Consider the following 21,303-nt stretch of genomic DNA (forward strand, 5'->3'; position numbering starts at 1 on the left):
GAGCTGTGTAAAAGGAACCAAAAGCTCCAGTGGGAGGGACTGACTTCCGCGTGGTGGGGCCACTCACCCGGAAACAAAACGTCTATTAGGTAGTTGTTGCGGAAGTCTGTAGAGTGGGCGTGGTTAAAGGTCTGACGAGCGAACAAACTGGTACTCCGAGTGAGAATAGGCAAATTGGACTGAAAGTCTGAAGTACTGATGGCCTATTCCCGGAAGGAGCTGTAAGTCTGCACCGTGTGAAATCCTGTGGTGCAAACCTGGATATAGAAGACAGAAGTTAGGGTCTAGCGGGACCTGAAAACTAACCTCATCAGATTCTGCGCGAGGCATCCTGAGAGAGTCAGCAGACAGCCGCTTAGCGGGAGAATCGCATTTGCTGGCCCTGGAACCTCCCAGGTCAGAGGAGCTGGGGGACTGGAAAACAAGGGTCATGATTGAAGGCGATACTTGTCGGACCCGTAGAATGACAGAGAAAAACTGAGTCGAGTCTACATAAGCTGGAAAGAGTGAGTCAGATGGCCACCTAAAGGCTGGCGGGTTACCTTGTCCTGATTCTCTCTTGATCCCCGAAAACTCTCCTCAGACACAGTTTCCTGGCTGCCGGCCTGTGAGACTCAGCAGCACAGCATAGGGAACTTGAGCCTGGGGGCCCTGGATCCTACAAAGCTGCTTCGCCAGGGGAAAGGACCAGGGTGCAATCAGTTTTCTCTGCTGTTTATGAAGAAGCAGACATTGAAACTCTGCTGTGGATGTCTTACTGATGAATTTTAGATGACTTAAACTAGACTAGTCCCAATTATATTTTTTTTTCATCAATCTTGTGGGTGCCAAAATGTTCTTCTTAAAATGCTAGGAAGATTGTGACCTCTAAGGGGATAGGAACTCCACAAGAAGACCAACAAAATCATCTAACTTGGAAGCTTGGTGCTCTCAGAGACTGAACCACCAACCAAAGAACTTAGACTGTCTGGATCTAAGTCTCCCTGGTCATATGTGCACATATGAAGCTTTGTCTTAATCTGGGTCCCGACCAACTGGAGCAGGGCCTATGTCAAAAGCTGTTGCCTACATGTGGAATATGTTCAGTGCTGGGGGACCGGGGGATACCCAGAGGGGCCCCACTCACTCAGAGTAGAAAGGGGGGAATGGGAAAAGGATTGTGGGAGTGGGTGGGTGACCCAGAGGAGGGCAGTTAGTAATGTGTAAAGTGAGTAAGGAAAAAAACTATTATATTTGTTAAGGTGAAAAGGACAAAACTGTTGAAATTTACATTTTTTTCACATTAACTCCCCTGTAATACCCGGGGACTTACTTGGTAATTGAGCATCCCAGGAGAGCTTTTAGATAGTAGTCATGAAAGGAGTGGCTGCAAATGTAAGGGAGTCCAAAAGTGTGCACTAGCACAACTGTCCACACTCTTTTATTTTGTGGTCATTTGACAGTGTGAACTTGTTCCAGAAGAAGGGGCAATGCCTGGACCCTGCTCAGAAGGTTTTGTACAGAGACTGCATGTCACAGAATTAAAGCGGTCAGATTTCAGTGAGTGAGGATACTTTGTTTGCTATCTCCCTCTGTCCACCTCAGGGTCCTGGGAAAACAACTGTTATCTATGTTCCTGTGTAACTGCGTCTTGTATCTCACAGAATGAAGTGAAATCCTCGGAGGAATGACAAAAATTTTCATAAAATATTCAAACGTCTTGTGAATCTCTTTGAGAGGTATAAGGCTTCTAGTATGTTTGATCCATGATAAATTCAGAACCTCACTACTGTATAGTGCTGTCATCCCAATCATTCAGTTTGGTTTGTCCCCGTCAGTTTTTTACTAACCTGTGATTGGGTATGGGCTTCCAGTTAAGGCTAAATGAAAATGAATTCAAAGTATCTTCAGTATTGGAGGATCACTTTTGAATCCTCTCTATCTCCTGAGCACTACTGTGTTAGCCATCCAGATGCTTTCTGATGAATCTCATGCACATGTGCAGGGCTCACTGATCACCCAGACCTGCTCACCTGTGGAGCAAAACAGAAACCTGGAAGGTGGAGAGGGAGGAGACAGTAGCTAAGGATCCAGGTATGTTGGAGGATTGGTGAAGGGATGGCAAGGGGATCAAGTGAATGTGAAAGTGGGACATGAAATCAGTTTTGCCACATTCTGTTTCACTAGAAATAATTCTGGAGACATCCACTGAGAAAAATCTCCTTAGGATTGTCCTAAGTTAGAGATGAGAAGATTTTCTACAGCAGAATTGATATAAGGCGGCAATAAAATTTTCTTTTATTCATGGGAGTGATGCTGTCCTTATTCTATGCACATCACTGATCATGTCTGCATTCCAGTATTAAACCAGCATTAAGTGGTTTTTACTTCAGTGACTTTAATGTACTAATACTCCAAGGTATACTTATTGTTTTCAGAATTTGGAGCTTTTGATATTGTAGCACATTCTCTACCTTTTAGTGTTAATTTCTCCATTCCTGAAAATAATACCAACACACTTTTGATAAGATCAGGAACTGTATTTGCAGTCAGGTAAAGTCTGTCCATCCTGTCTTCCCAGGGACACCTCCTATTGCCTGTTGTCATGACAATCCCAAGTGGTTTCCATTGCTGTGACTGTAATATACTGTGAGATCACCGCTAGGTGTGATCCTCTTGGTATTTTCCAGCTCTGTGCTGTTCCTTGATACTTTCAGGATGTCTTTCTGTAAAATATCCAAATAAGATTTTATTGCTGTCCATAGGGCATTTAAAGGAAATTCCTTTCACAGTATCTTGTATCTTTAGATATGAAATCAATTTCTGGAAAAAATATATTTTAAAATAATCTTTTTCTCTTTTTTTAGAACTGTATTCTATTTATATCATTTGCTTTGGCAGTATTATTTACATTTCAAAAAATACTAAAGGAAGTGAATTTGTTAGGGTCTTAAGTGTGGACACTTTCTAGGCAGAATTGGAATCTCTGTATAGTAGCCTCTGCCCTAAAGCTTATTGATATGTGCATATTGGCCATTTCTACTTCTGTTGAGCATAGTGTGTTCATTCAGTTGCTTATTTATTGATTATATTATAATTTGGTTCCTTTGTAAGTTTTTCATAGAGTGTGTTTTTATCCATTATACTATAAATATATAGCTAAGAGCTATATTTACTGTATAGCGTGTCACTTCATACTGTTAATTATTGCTATTTCCGTGCATTTTTGAATTATACACAGTACTGTTTGTCAGTTGCCTCTCGTATCAAGCGTTGCCCACTTTGTGTTACACTACAGGATTCACTATTTCAGATCACACATGACAGTCTATGATTCTTTGTATGGTACGAGAGACCAGAACCCAGGTCCGTGTTTTTATATGCAGCATGTTTGTGCTATTTTGGTGACATTGTCATGGTCATTGCTTTGGGCAGATTCTAGATCTGCTTCTCTGTTGCACCAAGCTGATCAGGAATCACAACAAGATACCTTGATGAGTGTAACATTTTCCTGTGGTTTCTGTGTACCAAGAGATTATGTGCATCAAGATGAATTCTAAATTTCTCTTTACTATTTCTGTGAAATACATAGTGGGGATCTAAATTTCATGGAGTTTCAACTGACAAGACCAAGTTTTCATTATAGAGACCTTTCATCTGCCTGCTAAATTCGTTCAAGGAGTTTATGTTTTGTTATCTATCTAGTCATTCTTTCTAATTTTCCTATCTTTCTCTTTCCTAATTTTGTTTTACTCTTCGGTTTTTATTGATATCTACATATTTTATGTGTACAAGACTTTCTCATACATGAATAACTAGAATTTGCATCCTAAAATTGTAGTTGTGGAGAATTGGGATCCACAGTGTGGGTTCCAGGAAAGGAACCTGGGTCCCTGCAAAAACAATAGGAACTCACAGCCCTTGAGCCTTCTCTCACTGCCTATTAAGTAGCAATAGTACAAAATGGCATAAAAACCATTCTGATAATTTTTATGTAGACAATGTTAAATCTTCACTTAACACAGGTATTCATAATTTCTTAATAATCTTTTCTCTTATTATTACTGTATGTTTGTGTGAATTCCTAAAGATAAAAGTACAAACTACTCATTCTTTACATTTTTAGGGATGAACGCTTGGTTTTAGATAACTATTTGGTGTACTAATAATCTCTGGGGGAAGACTATTTCTCCAGCTCTCAGATTCCTTAGTGTTTGATTAGAGTTGAGACCTGGTGAGCTTTTTCCTGTCCTCATTCTCATGTCTCTTGGTGTTATCCTTGTTCACATACTATGTAGTCAGCCATGTTTGTAAGATTTCATGCCTGGAGCTTTTTTGACATTTCTAAGAGACAGTCTGACAGCAAACCTCCTGTTCCTTCGGCTCTTACAATATCCCTGCCCCTTTTTCTCACTGTACCTTAGATGCAGGAATTGTGTTGCTTATGTGTCAATTCAGAGTGAGTATCACAGCTCTTCAATTTTGACTGATTGTGGTTCTGTGTAATGATTTCTATGTGTTATAGAAAAATATTCCTTGATGAGGAGTAAGGGCTACATTTATCTGTGGAAATAGGGAGAAATATTTACAGTACAGTTAGGATTATGCTGACTTAGTAAAGTAGTAGCTGTAAGTTTTCCTCCAAGATCTTTGACTTTACTAACTCTAGGGTTCTCCAGTACCAGGTATTATTTCCCTCTTGTTGAAATAAGTTCAGTTAGAAGCTATCAGTTGCCACCAAGGTATGTGTACCGCTCTTACGCCTTTAGGGTTATCCTACAGGGATGAGCATTGTTGTGGTTCGGAGGTGTCATAACTGGGTAGGACTGTTGGTTGGCTCCCTCCTGTAGAAACTTGCATATTGCCTTCTGGTAAAATGAAAGCTAGTGCCCAGAGGGGATGCTGTAATGTCACATCCTTCTTAAGGCCTGGGTTTTGTGTCCAAAGTGCACAGCTTCTTCAATAATAGGGACTCACCATCTAGTTACAGAAGGCAACCATGGGCAACTGCAATAGCCTGTGATGTTTTGGGAGTCTTCTTTCCTGGGTTACTATATTTACTTCAGGTTGTGAACCCACATCTGAAGATTCAGAGTAGGAACTTCCTAGGAGAGAGAACATGCAATGTCTGTCTTTCTAGGTCTGGGTTACTCTACTCACTATGATCTGTTCTAGGTCCATTCATTACCTGCAAGTTTCATGACTTCAATTTTCTTTATAGCTGAATAATATTTTATACTACATATATGCATTTTTACCTGTCAGTTGATGGACATTGATGTTGTTTCCATTTTGTACCTATTATGAATATAGTAGCAATGGACATGAGTGAGCACATATCTGTGGAGTAAGATGTTGAGCCCTTTGAGCATATGCCGAAGAGTGGAACTTCTGGAGCATGTGCTGGATTTATTTAACTGGAGATCATGTTTATTCAATTGAGGATTCTCCATTTTGATTCCCAGAATGGCTACACTTTCTGTTAACATGGTTTTTATTCCATTTGTTTTTTTTTTTTTAATGTCTCTGGTTGGATTGTTGATAGTATCTTTTCTTTCCTGGGAACAGGTAGAGGAACTGTTCTTAAGTACTGCCATTTTTACTTCAGATTCAATTTTACATATAGAGCGAAACAAAATTCAAGATCCCAGGACCTGGGAAGCTGGAGACCTACTGGAAGCAGACTAACTCCCTCTCTAAGAAGGAATGGTTCCCCAAATTTTCATGGCTGTTCCTAACAACAGAAAGAAGGTAAATTTGATTAGGAAAAAAACACATTCTATGTCAGCTGACAGTGATGGAACAATTGGGAAAGTCTCTAATCCAGAGTCCTAATTGATAAAAATTATACCTGTAACTTGGCCCACGTGCATGTGGTTTTTATCTTTGTAAACCCTGCTTCAGCCCCTGCTTAGGACTGCCAGAAGAAACAAGGCTCCAAAGTCATTGTCTGGTGGTCTTGACAGATCAGTAATTCCACTTATGTGGTGTGAATAATAAAAGATTTTGTTTCACCAGCCAACTGATATATATTCCTCTCTTTACTAAGAGACATGGAAGACAGTGTAACATTTGGGGCCCCACCTAGCTGCCTCACCTAGGAATGGGATCCAGACCATCCCATTAGCTGAGTCAGGGAATCCTCCAGAGGCCAATAAGGTTTTGGCACCAAAGGGTTAGAGCTCAATAAAGAGGCTGAAGTAGGTACCACTCCTTGAGTCTGGAGAAGAGGAGAGTCACCTCTCTTGTTCCAGGAGGTTACTGGCATGGAACCAGGTGTCCTAAATTAAGTGGGATAGGAGTCTTGACTGTAGGACTGTGTATTTTCATTGGCTGACCTCTCATCTTGTCCATCTGTGCACCTTGTTGTCTTCTGGTCCCCTGCAGCCTCTTCTCTTTCTCTGCATTCTCTTAATTGCCAGTCTTTCCCTGCTTGTTTCCTTTCCCTTCGAAGTGGGGGGTTCACAGTCCAACTGCCTGCCACAGACCCCACGCCTGCCCTTTAACAGCATTTCAAAAATTCCAAAGCCCATTCATATCCCAATACAGGTTCCACATGAATCCAGGGAAACTCCACACTTTCTGCTTCTGAAATGGCCCACCTTCTGTATTCGATGGCCGCCAGAGGGCACTCTTAACATGTCACTTGGACCAAACCTGGATACCCAAACCACATCCCCCTACCTCCTGGCCTGGGGAAGCCTCCTTGAGAAACATTCCCCCCACCCCACCCCACCCACCCCCGCTCTATTGGTTTTCCTCCCTATGCAGGTCTGTCCTTGTCTGCCCTTTTGTGTCTGTAGTTTCATTTAATTTGATTGTAATTCTATGTTTCATATTCAGGGAAACGAGCAAACTTCACCTGCCAGCCCTGTTCACCTGCTAGCCATTTTCCCCAAGCCTTAGTCTTAACCCATTTCAAGGATTTTTTTTTTTTTAAAGAGACACAAGAACTGATAAACTGGCACTGCTCTTGTAGCTTTGCTGCTGTAGCTTTGAGCCTAGCACTGCTAGTATAGCTGATCAAGTTACTGAATATGGCTACAAATCTGTAATAAAAAATCAACTTAAACTCATAACTCAGGCTTGGAATCACTCTGGGCAGTAACACATGGATTGAGCCAATCGAGGAAGATCTCTAAAGATACTTTTAAATTGAGATTTAAAAATTGTATGTAATTCTTGTCTTAAAAGCCAGGTTGACAAAAGATAAGACTTAAAACAGTGCTTGTTTAGTGAGATATTAAACCTGCACCTTCATGCATTCATAGAGACACTGAATCGTTCACACTGTTAAAAACTTAGTTTCGCTTTCAAAAAATTATTCTGTTCTGTGTCATTACACTTTTTAAAAGCACTTTATTTTTATATTACAAAAACACACAGTGAGAGGTTTTAAACTTGCTTAAAGAAAGTTTTGGAGTTTAAAGGAAATTAAAAAACTAGAGGGCTTAAAAAAGAGCTTTTTAAACAGGTTAAGTGTATAAGGCTGCAGCACATTTTAGAGTTTGTCAGATATTTTATTATAAAGTCTTTATTAACAATGATCTTGTTGAATAGATAAATAAAAGACCAAAAATAAGGGCCACAACTAAACACCAGAGAGTGAAGAATTGCTATCTCATGCTGCAATAAGACAATGCCCTTAGGCAGTCTGACAAAGAACGTGCAACGGTTTCTCAACCTATGACTCAAAACCCTATTTACAAGGGCAGCCTAGGGTTGCCTGCAAATTGGAGTGATTAGAGTCACCACACACACACACACACACACACACACACACACACACACACACATACACACAACTATTGAAGGGTTACAACATTTTAAAAACTTGAGAATCATTGGCTTGAAAATATCTATTCAGGCAAACAGAAACTGGTTTAAATATATATGTCTAAGCTTCTTGTTTAGAAGCTGGCATTGTTAGGCTGTAGATATTTTTTGGTAAACTGAGTCATTAGAAAACTGTTATGATCTATAATGATATACTATGAAAGGATCAAAAAAGTTCCCAATCTCAATGTTTAAAAGACTTAACTTGATATTAAAAGAGCTTCAATTCAGAAATTGTCAATTATATTGTAAAATGGCACTGTCATATTTACTGACTGTACTGCATGTCAATTCTTAGCTTGTTAATGCAGACTCCAAATTGCTTTTGTCAGGAGTGGGTGGGGTGAGATAAAAGACACATCTGTAATAATAGTATGGTATTCTTTTGCCATGCTGAGGATTATTTTTGTATTTTTAGTACCTATTCCTGGAATGGTTACTGGAATGCAAAGATAAGTCTCTAAAACGGCCTGAATGTTTTGTATAACGCTAATGTTACAGCAAAAATTTTAGTAGAAATCAACCAAGAAATAAGTGAACTGAAACCACAGTTTTAGATATAGATAACTTGTTGCTCAAATCTAATCTTAGTTGTCAACCATTTCCTGGCATGTGTTACTTTAATGTGTCAGATCTTTCTCATCTATTTATGTGAAATTAAAGATTTGTAAATACAGAAAGATAAGATCTCTCAAGTGACCCTTGAATGGCCACCATGGCTACTATCATTTCCACCTTTCTTGGCCCTCAGTTAGCTGTCCTTATAATGTCTTATACTTGCCTGTATTAATTAGACTAGCCATAGAGAAATGCATTCAACCAGGGCATCTATTATACCCACTATTTTTTTCTTCAAAAACTTAGGAATGGGAGATGTAGAGGACCAAAAAGGTTCACAGATAAGCACTAGAGAAACCAGTAAGATTAGGAACACAACTTAACCTCTTCAATGGAATGAGGTGTATTACTGCTCTTCCTGGAATGCCTGAAATTATGTAGGTTTACAACCTGGTGATCCTTTGCTGTCTGCTGAGACAGGCTCTGCCCACATTTACCAGAATACAGGTTTTGTTTTGTTTTGTTTTGTTTTGTTTTTAACTTATCCCAGACCATTTCCCCTAAACCTTGAGCATTGCTTTTAGACCATAATCCCATTCTTATGAATGATGTGACTAGTGCTTTACAAAAGCCTAAGTGATTACTATTTTAGGGCCATTCCAATCCATGGGCATTATATTTACCTTAGTCAATCATCCTAGACCCTAAATGTTGGGCACTATCAATGGTTTGATAATATCCATTCTTGTGAAAGAATCTCATAAATGCATTTGAAAATGCTGTGTACTTCGGAGTGAGCTAATCATTAGCTGAATTCTTTTTTCCAAAATTGTGCTCTGTTGAAGTAGGGGTAAAGTAAAATGTCCTGGGCCAGACTTAGATGTCTTGGTCTAGCACTGATTACAATAAAATCCGGCTGAGCTGAGTTTCATTCTTACCTCCCCCGATCATGTTATCTCTTCCTACTGTAATTCCTGCATGCAGGAGAAAACCACAGCTTTTCACACAAGAACATACTTTACAATGACTGTTCTCAATAATAACTACTATGTATCTGGTAAATGATTTTTTAAAAAATGGTTGAAAGTCCATGAAAGGTCTCAAATATAAAACTTAACTAAATTCTAAGGATGTCAAATGTTGAGGATATATAGAGATGAGGATTGTTCCATACTTCTTTCCCCTTCTGTGCTGCTATTGCCCACAGATTTTGAAAATTATAGTAAATTATAGTAAAGCTCAGAATTTTGAGGGGTGTTTTTGGTTATCTCCTAAATAAAACTCAAAGATACTTTTCATCAGTCTAAGACATCCCTGTCCAATCTACATGCCTTCTTTGCTGAACAAAATTTTTAAAAAGTTAGAGCTAGAGCAATGGCTGAGTGGTTAAGAGCACTTCCAGAGGTCCTGAGTTCAATTCCCAGCAACCACATGGTGGCTCTCAGCCATCTGTAATGGGATCTGATGCTCCTTTCAGGTATGTGTGAAGACAGCTATAGTGTACTCACAAACATAACATAATTAATATCTTTAAAAAGTTAATAACTTTTTCACATGAAACCATAGTTTTTGCCTCTGAGTTTTTGTATGGTGGCCCTGATTGATCAGGGACTCCACCCACTTGCTATGAATAATAATAAATTTTCTGTTTTGCAAGCCCACTTACTATATTCTCTACTCTTTATTATAACACACAACAGACATGCTGCAACACTTTACAGTGAGAGTGGTTTGCTGTCTTGTTCATGGATGATTACTTCTCACTTCTCCTGTATTTTACTTATTCTTCACATGCAATGCATTATCTGTCATATTTTCAGGGATAATTTCTCTGATTTTCCTATGTATATTTTTGCTCTAAGTTATTATGTACTGTGCTGCTTCAGTGAAGTGAGTTATGGTAACTGGTAACTATCTGCATATGCCCTTATGTCTCCATCAATTTTAAAGGGAGTGGTTTTCTTGGTGTAGCCATATTATTGATGGTACTTTTCTGTCCAAGCTTTGAATGCCATTCCATGCCCGCCTAGCTTTGGTGTCATTAACCAGACACCTGGTAGAGTTCTGTTTCTTTCAGGGGCCTTCTTAGGTGATCTGACATTGTACATTAACACCATTCATCATGGTTTGCTTTTCCTTTTTGACTCCTGTATATGAAAGGGCAGCAAGCCAGCTATTTATCCTTATTGAAAGATAAAGAAGAGAAACAACGGGAAATGCCTGATTCTCCAGGAAATATGTCCCAGGTCAGTAGTCATATCCATTATTTTTCTGGAAAGGTTATGATTTAAGACAATGAGAGCCTTCAATTTTATGTTTCTGAAAATTTTTTTAACTTGTTTACATAAAAAAAATCTTCAGACAAACACAAAAATTCACATACTGAAATTAACCACCCCAGAGACTATACAACGTAATACACTTTTCTGCAATTGCAAGAGTCATTGGGAACAGATATTCTGGAGCCTCAGATGTGATTTTATGTTTTCACTATCAAATATATCTTTATGAACTGATCCACCATCAAAATGCAAAACAAGACAAAACAAAACTGTGAAAGATTTAGAACTAGAAGCAACTACCTATATATGCTTTTCATAAATGGTTACACTGAGATAATCAACCCCTGATATTCAACCTTCTTACTCTTTCCTCCATATTCTGCTGTGCCCACATACTTTATTCCATGTACGTATATTATTGGCTAGATTCTGCATATGAGAGGAAAAAACAAGCTATCTTCTTTCTGACAGTCTCACTTAATAATCCTCTCTAAGTCCTTCCATTTTTCTGCAAATTTTTATTACAGTTTTCTCTTCAGCTGAATAGTATTATGTTTTATATGCATACAATTTACTTTATACATTCATCTGTTAATAGATGTTTAGATTGATCCCAGTACTTTGGTGAATAAAACAGTAGTAAATATGGGGTATGAATATCTCCAGAGTGGGGTATGGAGTCTTAAGGGTATATGTCCAGTAATGAAAGAGCTATGTCATATGTTAGTTCTATCTTTAGTTTTAAAACAATTTCCAAATTTATTTCTATAATGGATGTGTTAATTTGCAGTACACACAGACAGACACACACAGAGTGAATAAGGCTTTGTTCTGTCTATATCCTCTCTAACATTTGGTGTCAGACTGGATGATGACAGCCCTGGGATAAGGCACTATTTCAAAGTAGTTTGAATTGACCATTTTTGTAATATGTATTGACCATTTATCTTTCTGTGTTTCAAAAGTGTCTGTTCAGGTCCTTTAACTATTTGCTAATTGGCAGTTTTATTTCCTTGATATTTAATGTCTGTAATTCTTGGTAAATTGTAACTATAAGCCCCAATCCAGAATGCCTCTGGTACAGATTCTCTCCCATTCTGTGGGTGTCTGTGTGCCCTGCTGATTGTTTCCTTTGATGGGCAGAAATTTTTTTCATGTCATCCCATCTGTTGATGCTAGGGGTTGGTTCATATGCTGTTGGTGTTCTTTCTATTCTGTAAGTTCTTGCTCATCCATAACCTGAAGGTTATTCACTACATTCTCTAAGTTAATATGTTTCTGATTTTTTAATAAAGTTTTGGTCTACATTAGCATTAACTGCAAGTACAGCATTTAAAACCACATTTCCTCATCACAAATTTCCCTTCTGAGACATGAACACTGTGATCCTATGGGACATAAAGGAAGAATGGATAACTGTGTCCAGACCTTAAATTTATGTCCTGTTTTATAGACTTACTTGTGAGACTATTGTATCATTCTGTTTTCACAGTTAGAATATTTATTAATGAATATAACTATGTTAGCAATCACCTTTTTGAATTATTGTCTTTACACATCTATATTCCTAATTTCCTTAAGTCTCCTTGTATCAAGAAAAGCACTGTCCCTGGGATCACATGGCAAAACTGTACCTCTTTCTGTTTCAGGGTCAGTTGACATTCTGGGATGTGGCTGTGGACTTCTCCCAGGAGGAGTGGGAATGCCTGGACTCTGCCCAGAGGGCTTTGTACATGGATGTGATGTTGGAGAATTATACCAACCTCATCTCTGTGGGTGAGATTATTTTGGTTATATAATTGCCAACTCTTTCTTTTATATGTGCTGAATTAAGTTATTGTAAACTCTGTGAAGCAATCTTGGGAACAAGAGGAGACTAAGGAAAAGGAGACTAAGTAGTCGAAAAGGACTTTTTCATAGTTTTTGGCTTTTTTTTCTTTCCACTTTTCATTTACAGGTGTCATGCACCCTTCACTTAGGTTCCAAGATGCACTCACAAACTCAATAGCTTATAATATTTCCACACTTATCACTTTATTTCATTTTTTCCTTATATTGAAATGAGTTCTTTTCACATACAATGTATCCTGCCTATAGTTTACCCTCTCTCTACTCTTCCCAGTTCCTACTTGAACAATTCCAGTCTTAAGAAATTTAGAGCCTTGTGTACCTGACAACATACTTGCTTTCCACCCATTCCTTCTAAAGACCTAATGTGGTTTCTCTTTTTGTATTTTTTCATTGATTTGTTTTTCTAAAAAATAAAACACTTTTTCATGCTTTTAAGTAAAATTTTTTAAGTAAAATTTAATATTAGAAGGAATTATGTCTTGTAAACAGTGCTCTTATTTCATTAACAAAATGCTGTGAACATGTAATTCGATTAAACTTTTCATCACCCTTATCTGAGAAAATGTTTAACGTGTGTTCTAAATAATCAGTTAGTAAACTCCATCCAAAAGCTAATTACTATTTCCCCATTTATATGCTTCATTTTCCTTAAAGGCTGTCACTGGTTTGGGGTGAGAGAAAAGGGTAGCCTACTGTGAATTTTATTCTGAATAATTGTTTATTGAGTTATCTTAAGAGAGATAAATCATAGGCAGATAGTTACTTATCAAATGTTTAATCATGGAACAAGCCCAATTAATCTGACTTGTACCCATTTTCAGAGAACTGCATAAATGATAGTCTCCAGGAAAACCTAAAGGCTAAAAAAGAGTCTTGTCAGTGTAATGAGCTTGGCAAAGTGCTTCATGAACCCTCCCACTGTGCATGTTATAAAACAAGTAAAACCACAGAAAACTCTAATAACTACAGATACAGTAATGACAGAGATGCCTCTGTTGATTCATCAAACCCAGATAGACTTAAAAGCATGCACAATGGAGGAGTGTCTTGCAAATCTGAAGACTGTAAGAAATCTTTAAATATGTGGCCCATCATTACTCAAGAACAGAGACTCTACACATCAAAGAAAGAGCACAGACAAGAAGAATATGGTGACATTTTTGGTTCAACGTGTAGTCTTTTAAAACAAGCAGTCTACATTGTAGAGAAACCAAAACAATGTGTGGAATGTGGGAAACACTTCAGTGCTGCCTCAAGCCTCACTGTACACAAGAGAATTCACACTGGAAAGAAAAACTACAAATGCAATATTTGTGACAAGTCCTTTACCCAGTGCATACATCTTAAAATACATCAAAGGCGTCATACTGGGGAGAAACCTTACAAATGTAAGGATTGCGACAAATCCTTTACTGTGAAGTCAACTCTCACAAAACATCAGCGAATTCATACTGGACAGAAACCCTATAAGTGCAATATTTGTGACAAATCCTTTACCCAGTGCTCAAGTCTTAAAACACATCAAAGACTTCATACTGGTGAGAAACCTTACAAATGCAAAGAATGTGGAAAGACATTTCCCCAGCTATCAGCCTTTAAAAGTCATCAGAAAATGCATACTGACAAAAGACATTCTGGAGAAAAGCTTTACAAATGCCATTAATGTGACAACCTGTAGACACTGTCCATCATTTAGAAGGCATCAGAAAATTCATTCTTTAGAAAAGTTAAACAAATGCAAAGAATGTGGTAAGTCCTTTTCTTGAATTATCACATCTTAAAACACATTCCAGAATCCATACTGCTGAGAAGCCTTACAAATGTGAAGTATGTAACCAATACTTTACAAGAGACTCGACTCTTTGGACATATCAAAAAATTCATACTGGAGAGAAACCTTACAGATGTATAGAATGTGACAAAGCCTTTACCCAGGATTCACATCTTAGAAGACATCATAGAGTTCAAACTGGAGAGAAATCTTTTGTATGCAAGGAATATAATAAATCATTTTCTAAGTGCTCACCTCTTAGAAAACATCAGACAATTCATTCTGGAGAAAAAAGTTACAAATGCAAAGACTATGACAAATCCTTTACCCAGTATTCAAATTTGAGAAAACATCGGAGAGTTCAAACTGAAGTAAGGCATCACTTCTGTAAGGAATGTGGCAAATTCTTTACTAGGAGCTCATATCTTAGAATATATCAGAAAATTCATACTGGAGAGAAACCTTACAAATGCAAAGACTGTGGCAAATTTTTATCCAGCTTTCAAATCTTAGAACACATTGCAGAGTTCATACTAAAGAGAGATCTTGCATATGTAAGGAATGTGGTTAACCTTTTACTAATTACTCAACTCATTGAGTCCAACAGAAAATTACTACTGGAGAGAATAATACTGTTTTAAATAATATGACATAACATTTATTTTGTATTCTTTGCTTACAAATCACAATAGTATACATAATGTAAACCTAAGGAATTTGTGAAAGCGTTTCAAAAAGTTTTAAATGTTAGAAGAATATAATAGAGTTTATATTAAATAAAATTCTGCAAATGTAACTGTATGAAAAAGTTGTATTTTTTTTATTGACTGTGTATATGTCCATACACTATATGCATACCTACTGCCTGTTGAAGCCAGAAGAGCATGTCAAATTCCCTGAAGCTGACATCATACACATTTGTGAGCTGCTATGTATGTGTTGGGAATTTATAGGAGGAACAACAGTGGCTATGCTGGTAATCCTCCAAGGTGGGGTGAGCAATGTCAGGGCAATGGCACCCTGGCTCCCACTAGGCAGTCAAAATCTGAAAAGAGTGAAAATGTAGGAGGAATTTCAGTGGCCACCTCTATGTAAATGCTAGGGACCACACAGCCACAAAGGCATCTCCTGAAGGAGGACCTAATTGAAGACTGCCTGAGAGACCAAGGATTGCTGATGCAGGAACTACTGTTTAAAAGAGATGCTTTCTTGGGACCAATGGGCTGCAGATAGAGAGTATTAAAGAAGCTTGCCGCAGAGTTCCAAAGAGCTTGCTGCAGTGTTTCTTACCTGCTCCAGGAGCCTAGTCATTGACTCTAAGCTACCACACTTCCAACTCCCAAGGGCAGGTAGGGTTGGACGGTAAGTAGTCCAGGGCACAGGCAGCAGGAATTGAACCACTGCTCTCAGGAAGAGCAGCCAGTGCTCTTAACCACTAATTCATTTCTCTAGCCCCTGGCAAAAGCTAGAATAAAAAACATCTTGTTCAAAATCCAAAAGTTAATAAAGATGCTATGCATGGAGGTAATCACCTTTAATCCCAGTACTCGGACAGAAAGACAGAAAGATTTCTGTGAGTTCAAGACCACCTGATCTGCAAACTGAGTTCCTCAACAGGCAAGACTACATAAACCTTGTCTCAAAAAAAGTCATAATAAGGACAAAATATATTGTACAGGGAAACTTTTGTGCAATGTGTAGAAACTTCATCTATCAGTTAAAAGGCTGTTGGTCTATGAGATTAGATAGCAAATAGGGAGGTTGAAGTTCTGGTACAGAGAACAGATTTCTGGGATAAAGTAGGCAAAAGAAAAATTTGCCCCAAAAATCGATGAAGAAGATAGCATGAACCTGAGGAGACGTAATTAACCACATGGCAGCATATAAAATAGGATAAATGGGTTACTAAGTTATGATTTAGTTGTGGAACAAACCCAAGTTTTTGGCCTAGGCAATTATTCATAAATATTCAATCTCAGACTCAGTATTTCAGTGAACATTGGCATAGGTGGAAAGCTCATGGTTATAGATAGTATCCACTGTCAGGCATAGAATCCTAACTTAGAAAGAACCAGGCTTAGAGCCCAAAACTTACCAGCATGAACAAGCATTCCCTGGAAACAACATGTTCCTAGATAGATGTAGGTATCTGAAGCCAAATACATTTCACAGACACTTCTCCTTTAAGAGAGATGGTCACTTTGCATTAATGCCAACTGAGTTTATCAGAGGCTACTCCCCACTCACTCATGGACCAGAGCCTGAGGGCACAGTAGCTTCAACCTTTTTTCAAGCACAGCAAGATTTGAGAGCAAGGTCAAAAAGCCTGCTAGAATATCTAGATGGTCTAATTTGAGTCCTTGTGGGAAAAGCCTATGGCCCAGAAAAAGGAACCAAACTTTGGTGAGGAGAGCCAGGAGCTAGCAGCCTGTACAACCTGCTAGCTGAGCAGAAGTGATGCCAGCCATATTTTCTGTGTTTAAAATGGTGTAAAAATGCAATAACACAATACATCTGGATCCCATATGATTTTATTTCACTTATCAGCATAAAATTGTTCTTCAGTAATGATTATAACTTTATGTATCCTTTTAAAGAGAGATGTAAAACAGACTTAGATTAGGAGAGTACTGAAAGTTGGAACTCTAAATTGGAAACCATAGGACAGATTTTAGATGGTTCTTTAAGTCAGGGTAAAGAACCTTCAAAAGTACTCAAAGTGGAACATACACGAGCAACAAAAGAGATGGTTTCAGATGAGAAAGATCCACAAAGGCTTGAGAAATTAAATCAATGGAAACCATAGAGATTCAACATATTGAGTTAAGAGTACAGATTGTTTGATGCTGTCTTAAAGCAATGTCATACAATAGATAATGTTCCATTTTATAGACTGTGGGGGATTAAGATATGTACAAGTGTTGATATCTCACACTAGTAATACATCTTCAGAATTCTAATGGGCTTCTGCCTTGAGTTCTGAAAAGGCTGAGTCTGAGATTTTACATTTTTTAGAGTTGATTGCTATCATGGAAATGCCTTTACATATTGAAAGTGTTGAATCTCAGACATTACAGTTATACTCATTGCAATGCAACATTTTTTTTTCCAAAACATTATGGCATAAAACCTGTTACAGTGTTAGCTTAAAATCCAATAGGTCAAGCAATTATGGAGCGATCTAACAGGACTTTAAAGGAAATGATGATAGAACAGAAGGAGTATAAGATCTCCTAGCATTAGATAGAACAGAGTTGTATTGACTTTGAGGGTTTTGGTTTTTTAAATATCAATGAGACAGATAACACAGCTGCTGAAATATGCTGGAATTTGGAAGGGAATGATAAATTTCATCAGTCTACATATGTGATAGCTTCAGAATGAAGGTCAGGAAATACATTGAATAGGAAAAGAATGCTGTTGATTGCCCTTCGTTCAGTGGGAGAAAAAAAAATGTTGTTGATTCCATCTAAATAGATTAAAATTGGATTTAACACGAGGAAAGACCCTACCCCTGAACATCATTGCTATAGATAGTAAAATAAAGAAAAAGAACAGGCTTTCAGATGGCTTACATAGAAATTTATATTACATTTTGGTTATACAATCTAAACTAACATAAAAACAGATGCTTTGCCTACTCAGAGAAGAGAGAATCATCTTTAACTTAGTTTTGCACATTGCACATGTATTAATGTAGAAGTGTATATTACTTGTGAAAGTTTATATGTTTGCAGAATAAAAGAACCAGACTCCAAAGAGGACAAGACAAGTAACCCAGGTGGTCCAAATTCAGACTGCCTTAATAGCTGTTTCATCAAAACCTGCTTCCAGGACAGCATCAGAGAAAGCTGATGACCCCAACTGATTGAACATCCCAGCCTGTTGCACTCAGGACTTCAGAAAAGCCCTGAATTTTATCAGCATGCAGAGACTAGACAACAAATGATAAGTTAGATTTCTTAAGACTGACCAATATCCCAATTTTTAGGAGACCCACAAAAAGAAAATAATACCACAAATAAGCAAGAATCACTTTTAAGAGAGCAACACCCCATTTCCAAAAAGCAGACTGGCTATTTTTTTGTCAATCAATAGATGACAGTTGTTGGTTGTCATTTGAGGAGGGTGGTGACAAGTTTATATCATCTTTTATCAAGGAAGAAACATAATGACAGAGGTTGGATTCAAGGATTTCTTTTTCTCTTTTTCTTTCCTCTACTCTTTCATCTCTAATGTTAAATGGACTGGAGGAGTACAGATAACAAAAGGGAGGGGTATAGGAATAATAGGAATAAAGGGTAGATTATTGAATCTAATCTTAAACTATAGAGCTGATGCTAGCCAAAATTCTAACATTGGTATATACCTTTGTATATTGATACAAAATTAAGGTTATATATGGTTACATTGTTATAGATTTTGTATATTGGTACAAAATTAAGGTTATATTTGCTTACAACATACTACATGTCAACTCCTTTCAAGGTATTGTACCTAAGTAATTCTTAAAAATGCAATGTTAAGGGGCTGGGGATTTAGCTCAGTGGTAGAGCGCTTACCTAGGAAGCGCAAGGCCCTGGGTTCGGTCCCCAGCTCCAAAAAAAAGAACCAAAAAAAAAAAAAAATGCAATGTTAAGTTCTAGTCCTTTGAAAGCCACTATTACAAACTGTTTAGAATAATGAAGAAATGTAAGTTAATAATTAATCAAATTTATGCTCATATTAGATACTAGTTTGATTAATTAAAAAATGTTTTCAAGGTTGCTCAAATAGTAAATAGCTAGAAGCAAGCAATGTTTGCCTATTTAGATATATTCTAGATAGGTAGATGGTCTTCAAGAATCTTAGAGATCAACAGAATATAGAATTTAAAGATGTTTTATTATTAAAAGGCCTTTTTAAAACTATCAGACAGGTATGCTCATCACAATACCCCAAGCTTTTTCAAGGAAGATGATGAGCATCAACGAACCTCCATAAGTAGTTTCCTTCATATATAGCAAGGTAGCCACTGGGCAAGGAACTTCCCTTGCTTCAATTGCTGACAGTGTGCTGACAGTTTGTCCAAACAGGACAAACAAGACACAGAGAAGTCAATTGCTGAGCTTTGCCAAGTCAGGGTAAACAGTCCTTCACATTTCTTCCTTCACAAAAAAGCCTGTCAGATATTGTGGGCCAGAAGGCTGAAGATAGATGCTCCAACTTTATATAAGAATCTTGGGGGACTGTCCAGGCAACCAATGTTCTCTGTCATTTCTATAGTTTTGGAAGCTGCTGGCTCTGCACTTCCTCCTACATACTAAGGTAATATTTATTTTGTCTCAAGTCTCTGATTCATTCAAAGACTAGATAGTTATAGTCTCACATATAAGTTTAAGTTGTTTAGGATTTAGGAAAATCTTTTTAAGTCTAAGAAGATGATTTAGCTTAGTAATACAAGTTATAATAGAGATATATTTAGGTATAAAACTCTATATTCACCAAGATAGGATATATAGTATAAACTTTCCAAGGTTGCCAAATGCATATATACTGGACATTTTGAATGTAATCTTGTAATTTTCATAATCATTATTATATACAGTTTATTATTACAAAAGAAAGGGCCTTTTACTGAACTAAAAGGAGGAAATATAAAGGGAATCTTTTGTGTAATTGTGGAAACTTCACCTATTGATAAGAGGTTATGGGGCTATGAGCCTAGGCAGACAATAGGAAGGTGAAAGTCCCAGTATGCAGAGAGGATTTCTGGGATAGGGTCAAAGGCACAGGAGAGGTTCTCCCTGGAACTCTGTGGAGAGGTAGCAAGCAATGTGGAAATCATAGAATAATAAAACAAATGGGTAATTGACTTATGAGCCAGTTGCAGGATAAGCCCAAGCTTGTGGCCTAAGCATTTATTTATATATTATTCAGTCTCAAAGTCTTTATAATGAGAACTTGCTTGTGTATGGAAAGCCACAGTCAAAATGTTCAAAATGTAGTACCAAAAAAAAAAAAAAAAAAACTTTAGTTTTGCCTTTTAGTTGTGCTATCCATAACCAAATTCATGGTTCTGAGAAACCACATAAAGATACACCATATATAATTCTCATGTCTTGGTGGTAAATGGAAATTTCAACCCTCAAATGTATTCAATGAGAAATATCCGTTACCTAAAGCTGTTATTGTACACATGAAAGAAAATTCATCACAGAAGAAAACAAGTACACAAAAATGTTCCTATACGTTATCATCCTTTATTCACCTTCAAAATCTTCATACCATTAATTAATTTAATTAATTAATTAAACATAAATCCCCAAAGTTGCACATGCCATTAGTATCCGTTAGTTCAAGGTCAGCCTGGTCTACAGAGCAAATACCAAGAAAACCAGTACATACTCTCACAGACAAACAAAAGAAAATGAAGAAAAAATCCCTGAAGGCATGTAGGAATTCATTTTTAATTTCTGCAGACAGATGGGTAGGTATTTACTCCAAACTCTGAAATAATACGTATACCCTTAACTGCTGGTAGACCTTCATTGAGAGAAAGGAGATTCCTGTGACCCTCCCCTGGTCATGACAGACTGTTGTTTGTCCCAATCTGATTCAGTTTCTTGTTCTCAGTATTTTTGAATACCTCTCTCAATTCCAGATTACCCACTACAAACTGAAAGAGGAGACCCTTTCACCAAGGTTGAGAATAGTACAAATATTTAGATGTCAGTTTTAGAAAAATGATCACTAACAAAATATCAATATTTTCTATGTTGAACCTGTAATTCCCTGGGCAGAGATATTTTTGTGATGTTTATAAACATCATCAAGCATGAATTCCTTTCTATGGAGCTGGTGTCAGCCCTATCAAGAGACTGGTGTGTTATGCACATAACCTCAAGTCATGCCTGTATTGCTCCAGTGCATGCATCTTGCCTAGTAGGTTGGTATTGTGGGATGCAGGGTACAGAGGTAAGTAAGAAAATTGAAATTTTTTCTTTGCTAGGAACCCACGCAGGACCTTGTCATGCTATGAAAGCT

The 21,303-nt window shown here is 37.5% G+C and overlaps 1 long non-coding RNA gene and 1 pseudogene across 8 annotated transcripts in view; one reads left to right on the forward strand and one right to left on the reverse strand.

The window, feature by feature from the left end:
• Positions 1 to 98: 98 nt before the first annotated feature.
• Zfp35-ps1 (zinc finger protein 35, pseudogene 1) lies at positions 99 to 15,085 on the forward strand (annotated as a pseudogene). Its single transcript, XR_010059511.1, has 5 exons — positions 99 to 2,073; positions 5,588 to 5,730; positions 10,539 to 10,619; positions 12,305 to 12,431; positions 13,328 to 15,085. The product of XR_010059511.1 is annotated as a zinc finger protein 35, pseudogene 1 (transcript).
• LOC108349017 (uncharacterized) overlaps positions 2,499 to 21,303 on the reverse strand; it is a 78,136-nt gene continuing 59,331 nt past the window's right edge. For 4 of the 7 annotated variants that reach the window (XR_010059528.1, XR_010059524.1, XR_010059523.1 and 1 more), the window contains one exon: positions 2,499 to 5,084. This is a non-coding gene — a long non-coding RNA (uncharacterized LOC108349017). The remainder of the gene's footprint in view (positions 5,085 to 21,303) is intronic. The other 3 variants (XR_010059525.1, XR_010059526.1, XR_010059527.1) reach the window with 3 other exon arrangements.

This window comes from Rattus norvegicus, chromosome 1 (genome assembly GCF_036323735.1).
Source record: "Rattus norvegicus strain BN/NHsdMcwi chromosome 1, GRCr8, whole genome shotgun sequence".
NCBI classification, from domain to species: Eukaryota; Metazoa; Chordata; class Mammalia; order Rodentia; family Muridae; genus Rattus; species Rattus norvegicus.